We start from the raw sequence: 10,005 nt of genomic DNA, 5'->3' as shown, positions 1-10,005 counted from the left end.
TTACTAGGTCTCCTAGTAACGTTACAATAAGTTGTTATTTTTCATTTCACTCTTGGATTATGTTTAATTAGGTGAAATTATTTATTAGGAGGATATTATTAAGCCATGCTTTGACTCCAACTCCTCCTTTGATATGTTTGAGTCCTACTTGAACTCTAACTCCTAAGATATGGTTGAGTTTGATTTTGAACTCTACTCTTCTAGAGGATCTTTTGAGTTCTATTAGGACTCTACTCCCTTTAGGTTGAGGCAATTGTCTCAACCTTGTCTATGATTGACACAAAAGCACTAATGCGTACTTGATTGAGACAAGTGTCTAAACCTTGTCCGTGATTGAGACAATTGTCTCAACCTAAAGGGAGAAGAGTCCTAATAGAACTCAAAAAATCCTCTAGAAGATTAGAGTCCAAAATCAAACTCAACCATATCTTAGGAGTTAGAGTTCAAGTAGGACTCAAACATATCAAAGGAGGAGTTGGAGTCAAAGTATGACTTAATACTATCCTCCTCAATATAATATACAAATAAATAATATCCTCCTAATAAATAAGTTCACCTAATTAAATATAATTCAAGAGTGAAATGAAAAATAACAACTTACTCTAACATTACTAGGAGACCTAGTAACAACTAACCTTCCAAACTTTATTTTTTAAACCCTAAATCCAAAATTATCTCAATAATGGCCCAAACAAAGTACATTTACAAACACCCTTTTAGATTCGCTATACAATAACCCAAAATTGGAACTACATTTTATCATTATGGATTAATTAAATATTTTATCGAGTAATGATTATGGAATAGATTCTTGGATATTGAATCATTCTATGATTTGAGTGTGTGAGTGGTTGTGGGAGCATCAAGATGAGAGTGTGGTTGAGGTAGAGGAGGCTAGCTCCTCACAAGGGGATGGTTAGATCATGTGGCAACACATACACCACTTAGAAAGTCTTGACTATTTGATTTACTACAAAAATTCTTGAGTAGATTCATGAATTGAGTTTTGTTTTGTCCCTGACCTCTTAAATGGTAAATTTTCAATGATATAGAAATATAATATATTAAGGCTAACTTGCAATATGAAGTAGAAAAATTAATTGAATGGATAATAAGTATGGATTATCAAAGAGAAAATATTAAATAAAGCACTATTATGAAATGTTACGAAATTATTATTATTATTATGAATTATTAAACAACTAGAAATAAATTGAACAACAAGAGAGGATATGTTGGTTGCTTACTTGATCAACTTGGGATCCAGACTACTTACGTGGCCAAACTCCTAGCTCTGTTCCATAGGGTTGTTGTGCTGACTAGACAAAATGTGAGGAAGGTCATCATTGAAGGAGATGTGTTCAATATCATCAACATTTTCAAAAACATGGCGGCGATAGGATGGAATGACAAAGATGTGATTGTTGAAATTAAACGCTTGCTAAGCAACTTGGATGAGGTGTCTTTTCAGCACACCTTTGAGAGGGTAATAATGTCGCAAATAGGTTGGCGAGTGTGGGGAATATTTATGAAAGGATGCAAAATTTGGAATGATCCTATGTCCATCTATGATAGGGAAAAAAAATATAGACAAAAACTTTATCCTCAACTTCTTTCTCACTAAAAACATATTACCTTCTTATACATCACAAAAAAAACTAAAATATATAGTAAAGAAATTAATTCACTACACCAGTAATAGTACTAATAAGCCACACAACTAATATAGAACATCACAAACAATTAGCTAAATGACTAGTTACATTTATGACTGCTTTATATTTAAACTTACCACCCACTCTACCTAGCATTAAATACCATCGATAACACTTATGAACAAAAAGTTACAATGCATCCTTTATCATATATCAATTTATGAGACTTTTTTCAATTTGTATTTTACTTATAATCCATATTATTGAAGAAAAGGCTTGCATACATTATAACTAGATAGCAATTGTTGATGTGACTCAACTCACGAAAAGTAGAGCCCAACCTACAACGTCCTACAACTAATCTGCTCACATGGTGGTGATCCTCATACTGGTTTTGACAAGGAAAAACAATCTTTCCTCTCTTCATGTTCACAGTAAACTCACAGTACAAAGAACATACATGACTGGCTAAGATGTTCGTGCTCTTGCATATTATGTAGCTACAAATTTCCCACACTTTCTGGGTATTATGTTCTTACTCTTGCTCGTGAAATGTGTAATCAGTCTGACAGAAGCTTCAATATTCATCTGCCCACCTTCTCTTCAACAGCAACCTTTGCAATTGTTTTTGCCCATTCTCTCAGACATTTCTTCAGATTCACTGGATCATAAACATTAACATATTTGACACAATCCGTAATGCCATGCTTTTCTAGAACATCAATTCTGGTTCTCTTTGGCTTTGAGAATATCTGTTTTCTTGGTTTCTCAAAAGACATGCGCCCGCGTACTTTATCGTCAGCCCCAAAAGTCTTTGAAATAAACGTTTTCTCACTGTCCAACAATTTCTTGCGTGATCCTTTGTGTCTCCATCCATCACAATAATCATCAGCCCGGGAAGGCTTTGATATTAAAGAGTCTTCAGTGTAGAATGATTGAGCATCAACCTTTGAGTAATAAATGCCCGCCATAGCCAGAGCCTCAAGCGACATCTTTGTGCTACTAGACAGAATCCGAAATAATTGAACTTAATTGCAGAGCAGAAAGACTATTCAATCTACCTCACTCATCTGCAAGATAAATAAGGACAAGCTCGACATGAAGAAGCCAGTCACATGAACAACGTATTTCATTTGTGGAAACAAAACTTCACATTTCTAATCTCGGGCAAATTGTGGATGGTAACGTGGAAGTGGGAGAAGGCACATAAAGAATCACAAGAATAGTAAGTTATCTGTGAGTTTATAGACTTGACTGATTGTCTAGTTAAAATAAAGGTTTAGAAGTTAGCTATACCATCACTATTACTTTCACGCACTATGTTTGTTTTGCTTTCATGCTTCGTGTGATTATGAAACATCACTTCATACGAAATCATGTTCGACAAGGTGGTAGAGAGAATATGGCCTTCTAATAGCTGTGATACTCAGTTAGATTTAATATCTATGTTTACTGTTTTAATAACTATGTTACTTTAATGTCTTATTTTTTTAACTATTTTGTCGATCGAATAATAATATTTCTTGATCTCACAAATTTAATGAAACCAATTTTATTTCATTATGTCGTTATACTATTGTAAATTGAATGTTTCAATATTTCTAATGATTATTATTCGAATTGTATTGTACCACATGAAATAAAGTACTCCATTAACATTTTGTTTATAGCTATCCACGATAACAATATATACATCATGACTATGCAACACCTTGTATCTAGAAACACAAGGCTATCTTGCACAATGACTCTTTTGAGAATATCAAAGATCATAATTATGATGGAAAATAAAATATTCCCCAACATTGCATTAGATGTCCACTTTAGGATATGGATTGCCTCAATCATAAAATTCACATAGCAATAATTTTTAGATTATTTTTCTAATAATATTGTTATCACTAGATTTTGTGAATGTGATGAAGAATTTTTTCACATCTACATGTGAGATACAATCTTTTGAATCTTGTTTTTTTAATTAAAAGCCTTACTCATATTTCATGCTATTGAAATATCTAATTTTTCTCCTAGAATTTGCATTCTGTTGAAAGTGTTTAAAGGTGTCTGAATGAACTCCTTTCATTGATATCTCACAATAATTATATTTAATGAGGTGGCTTTTAATCAAGCAATTATGACAATAATATGCATGTATTGTGTCATGACCCATCCTTTCATATTCCTAATAATTTTCTTCTTTAGCGATGTTGATGACCTTTGCCTTGGTCAAACTATGATTTGGATATTGATTAAGAGAAATAAATTAAGTGAAATGCATTTATGTTCATGATTAGTGTAAAATTAAATGATGGATGCATTGATCATCATGAATTTAAGACATTTTAACCTCATTAATGAATAGAAACAACATGATGCATTGATGACTATGTTTAAGATGCTTTTAATTTCATAGAATTATATGATGCTTTGATGTATGTTAGGATCATGTTGTTAATTATTAATGGTGTTATGTCATTATGATATATGATCATGATAAGATTGATTTGTAATGAAGCATTTGTATTTGGAATTTCTTCCTACACTAATCTTGAGAGGACAACTATGCAAATTTCAACTAACTACTATAGAGATTTCAATAGATAAATAAAAGAGCATAAATGAAACATTGCAATAAACACTTAACAAAGTGATTACCATGTGGAAACCCTTATGAGAGAAAAACCCCACCCTCCAAAACCCGCATAATGTATTATCAAATCAAGAAGATTACAATACACTTGCAATGAAGTTCTTACAAGAGCATCACTACAACTTCGAGCTCAAAGGGATGCCTTCTAGCACCCAATCTTGCAAATAGAACTAAATGTTAAAAAATCCTCTATAATCCCTCCTTATATAGTGATTTTACAACCTAGAAACTACTTGTGGTTTTACAAAACCATGGAAAAATTGTACCATGCCACATGTTGCCCATTCTTGACATTTGTAATTCCAAGATGGGAAGAACAACCAAGTTAAAATAGTAATCCCATCCATAATTTCTCCCCCTAGTTTAGACCCTATAAAAGACATAAAATAAGTTATCTACAATCTAAAAATTGACCTCCTATATTCTACTATTGATAGGAAACATTTTTTCATTTTATACACTCTTTTCCAAGCCATAAATAAGTGGAAAACTACCACCAAAAAATTATTGGAATTTTCCAAAAAAAAAATGCTTGCAACAAACCTACAAAGTTGAGACACGTTTTCTCAACATTCTCCCACATGTGCAACACTTTGCAAGAGTTATGGGATCCAAAGTATCATGGACTTAATTTCTAGGGGCCAAGAGGACCATAGACCTTGAACACCATCTGAACTTCTCTTTGCTCATGGGCTTAGTTAATGCATCAGCAACATTTGTTGAAGTTTCTACCTTCTCCAGCTTCACCTTGCCATCCTTGACCATATCTTCCACAAAATGATATTGTGCATCAATGTGCTTGGTCCTGACATGAAAAGTCACTACAAATTGTCATTGTACCATGTTTGAACTCTATATTCGAACACAATCTCTTTAAATAGATGGCCTCCTTGTGGGCATGAGTAACTGTCATATCCTCTGCCTCTATAGTGAATAAAGAAACCATAACTTGTCATTTTCTCATCCAATTGATTGCACCACCAAATAATGTAAACTCATATACATTCATGGATCTTCTTCTATCAACATCACTAGCCCAGTCTGAATCCACATAGCTTTGAATATCCAAGGAATGTTCATTTCTTGTTCCATGGAAACATATAGAGTACTATGAGGTATCTCGTAAGTATCTAAAAAACTCTTTTTACTTCATCCCAATGTGCTCTTCCTAAATTAGACATGTAATAGGAAAGTACTCCAACTTCTTGGGTAATGTCTAGTCTTGTATAAACCATAAGATGCATCAAACTTCTAATAGCACTCTGATATGGTATTCTACTCATCTCTTCCATCTCTAATGGGGATGTAGGACACTATGAGCTAGAAATATTTGTTCCTATAGTAATAGGAATACTGAATGGTCTGGAATCATGCATATGAATCTTCTCATAATTGTACCAACATACTAACTTTGGCCTAGCCAAGCCTTTCTATTTGGTCTCTCTTGTAATCTTCACTCCTAGAATGTGCCTTACTGCACCAAGATCTTTCATTTCAAACTTTTTTGAGAACTAAGATTTTAACTTTACAATCAAATTGCTTCCTTTTCTAATAAATGTGTCATCAACATACAAGGCAATAACTAGGAAATGATCACCATCAAACTTGAAAAATATACAATCATCATATTTAGACTGCACAAATCCCAAACTCAACACATATGTATCATACTTTTGGTACCACATCCTAGGAATTTTTTTTAAACCATACAAGGATTTCTTCAACTTATAGACCAAATGACTTTCACTTTTCACCACATAGTGCTCTAGCTATGTCATATAAATTTCTTCCTCCAAATCTCCATGAAAGAAAGAAATCTTCACATCCATATTCTCAATTGATCATAAGTTATTGTAATAGAAAGTAAAAATTGAATGGATGTCATTTTTTCTACAGGAAAAAATTTCACTGGGTAAAAGTATAAAGTTGTGTCACCTTCTAGGTTGACTTATCAGAACAGTTGACTCACAGTATTTCTACTTAAAATTTAACTTTGTTCAATGATCTAGATAAATTCATTATAGATAAGTTAACTTGTGATTTTGAAAATATAGTTGTGTTTTAGATAACATGTTCTTGATTTTTGGAACATAAAATTAGTGTTTGCACAAGAATACTTTAATTTAGATTATTCTATATTTAAAAAAATGTTATAATTTTAAACATTGTATCTTCTACATCAATTTTGTATCCCTTTAAAAATATGTTTTAATTTTTAATGAGATTAACTGAATATAATTTTATATCAACCTTTGACCTAAATTTTCATTCTATATTTTTACTTATTAAAATTGATTATGTATCATATTAGATAAATACTTAATTTAAAATTATATGTATTATGATTATGATTATATTAAAACATATTTTGAAAGACCTTTTTAATTTTAAAACAGCTATATATATTTAAGACATGTTATATATATTTTATATTTAAATAATATTATTATTAAATAAATTTATATAATATATTCTAAAATTATTAAATTACATTTTACGTTATAATATAATTTTTTTTTTAAATAAGGAATAATTATATAAAAAATGTTCTTAATCGTCAATAAGACTTCTTTGCTCTAGCATTTTAAAAAAATCTTTTAATCTTTTCACACATAGTCCAACATGAAACTCTATCTCTAGAGAATATAGAGAATACAATGTTGCATAATACAAAGAAAATAGGGTTGGGAGGTATGGTAGAAATGGAGGCATGCATCCAACCACATTCTAATTTCATGGTTGAATAATCAGTGCCCAATAGGTGGATCAGATGTATAAGGACCATAGATTTTGGTGGCACCTAGGTTTCATGTGTTTCAAATATTTGTGTTCTTCTTTTCATTAGATGTGTGGTTTGGGGTTATGGCACCTTTGATGCTAACATGGGTTTCTTTCCCTTTTTTTCCACATATTACAACTATCATATGTCAAGAATTAATGGTTTGATAACACCCTCTTATACATATGTGTTTTGGATGTTATGTCACCTTTGATGCCCTTATTGATTATAGTATTGTAATTAATAGTTGGGAGATGTTTTTTTCTCAAGTGCTCCCATTTGTTGTGCATATCTTAATCAAAGCATAGAAAAAAAGAATAAAATTTTTAATATGGTTCAAAACTAGCAACAAATATTCTACTATATTATTGTATGACAAGACCACAAAAGAATATTTATAAATAGAGAAAAAGGAATGAGTTAAAAAGAACAAGAGGAATGAGTTAAATAAGGTTATCAAGAAATTCCCCTCACTCGTATCTTTTTGTCCTTCTCACTCATCCTGATGATGAATCGCATAGTACAATCTGAAATGTTGATACTGAATAGACACACACAATCGAATCCAAAAAAAGATTTGCTTCAAATTATGGATTGTGGAAATCTAATAATGTTAATAAGAAAACCACATGTTAAAAATGTAGGAATTGATGTTTTATGCAGTATCCAATATAACTTTATGGGTTGTTAATGATCCAAAATGCATTTTTATGGAGTTTAAATTTTTCATTTGCAATTATTGTCATATGAATTTTGAAAGAAGTATTAGTGAAGATGATTGAAGAAGACAATTTAAAATTACAATAGTAGAACCCCAACTTGATGAAATTCTCTCTAATTCACTCAAATTGTACAAATATACCAAACTAAATCTAAATTATTGCAGAAGACAAGATAACGATTATTGAATATTGGGCCTTCTATTTTGATATACACAAGTGGCAACATACAATGCATAGAACAATCCTTAATGTGAAGTGACCAAAATAGTTTTAAACTTAATGTGTGTAGCTAAGGGCGTCCATGCTTACATGATTCAAAAAATGGTACAAAAATAAATTATGGAGTACATGACTTGACCTTGAAACAATTTAGCATGGAGGATGTGTTTTGTGATTAAGTAAAGACAATTATAAAGTAAATTGAAAAGGAATGGAATAATGTACAGAGAGGAAATTTTTTTTGTTTATGTCTTCCACCTCCCATCATAGAGAGGAAAGAGGCATGCATTAGAATGAGTTAGTGGTATCTTTAACTAGTTGTATTTGCATGGAGATGTACTGAGAGCCTGCAAAACTATTGTTTGGAAACTATAAAATTGTTCACAATTTGGCTAGGTTAGATAATTTGATGTTGTGATTTATGGAAACATATCGACTATGTGAAGTTAACAGATTATAAGGATGAATTTTTGGAATGAATACTTAGAAAATTGTCAAGTGTTAAGTAGATCACCTATCAGAATAGTTAGAGTCTTGATCAATACAATTCATAAAAATCATATTGGTAAATGTGTACTTGAGGACAGATAGTACAAAGTATGAGGACTCTACATCTGAGAGCATAGACTTGTACAGTCTATACAGATAGAGTTACATGATGTTTTTACCAATTACAATAATGTATAGGTAGAACAAAACATGATAAGGAAATGGGTATTTTGTGCTAAGGAATTTTTTTTAATGAAATAATTACTTAACTAATTAGGGATGACAACCTAGATGTTAACCCTAAGTGGGAAAGAGTTAATATTATATATTGATAAAGTATATAAAGGCATGAAGGTCTATAGAGTAGATATTTATTAATTAGCAAGGCATAAAGGAAGATAGCTAAATGTGAAGTTAAGTGTGAGTCATGCAATATTAATGTAATGTTTTTATGATGCAAATTTTAATGTATGATCAAAGGAATGCCAAATGTGATAAAATTTTGTAGAGAAGAAAAGGAAATATTAGATATTAAAGATATCAACAATAGTACAAATGTTTTTGTATATATCTCTTTGTATTGAAGAACTTTATTTTCATTGCATGTTTAAGAAATGGGCTCATCTTGCATACATTTCTAATTGTATATAGAAACTCCTAATAGGATTGAGGCTTCTAACAAGGCCTAAGTCCTCCAACAAGGACCAAGACACTATATAGATGTAATAGACTCCTAACAGGGTCAATATCTTTAAGTAGATACTTTTGATTAGTGATCATTTTGTGGGTACCATCCCCACTGAGGTTTTCCCTTGGCCATGGTTTCCCTAGTTAACAAAACATGGTGTTGTGAGTTGCTTTATTACATGCTTATTTTTACTATTCAACATAGTTAGTTTACTTTCTTATGCAAGTTATAAAGTTATTAAAGATATCCATTTTTGGGAAACATTTTGTGAAATATTGATTCACCCCCTAACCCTCTTAGCATTTCCCATGTCTAACAATCAATATTAGAGCACAATTACTCAAAGAAGGCTTAACAACTTTAGTAAGATCTCTATGGATATGGAATAGTTATAGAAGAACCTAGAATAAGCTCTTGAGTAGATTGATATACTAAAGAAAGAGATGCTTTGAAAGAAATATATGAAGATGCTAAAGACTACATTAGAAATTTGAAAGATAGGATAGATCATCCCAAGTCCAAGAAGGAACCTAAAGATCAGATCAAGGACAAAGATGAAGTTTCAAGACTGAAGAAAGAAAATGAGATCCTAAAGCATGAACTTAAGGTTATAGATCTAAAGTTGAGTTTGAAGGATGATACTTGTAAAGTTGAATTAGATTTGAAGTCCTAAAATGAAGATTTGAGATCCTATCTTACCAAAGTGGCATCTAAGCTTGAGTCTACCAAATTATAGTGTGTGGAGCTTGAGAAGTATAATGTTATTGTGAAAGGATATTTAACCCAATCTAATAAACAACTTG

The sequence above is a fragment of the Cupressus sempervirens genome, chromosome 2 (assembly GCF_028749045.1).
Source record: "Cupressus sempervirens isolate cs-2001-9-10 chromosome 2, ASM2874904v1, whole genome shotgun sequence".
NCBI lineage: Eukaryota > Viridiplantae > Streptophyta > Pinopsida > Cupressales > Cupressaceae > Cupressus > Cupressus sempervirens.
The sequence above is the reverse complement of the archived record's forward strand: the minus strand, read 5'-3'. Positions refer to the sequence as shown.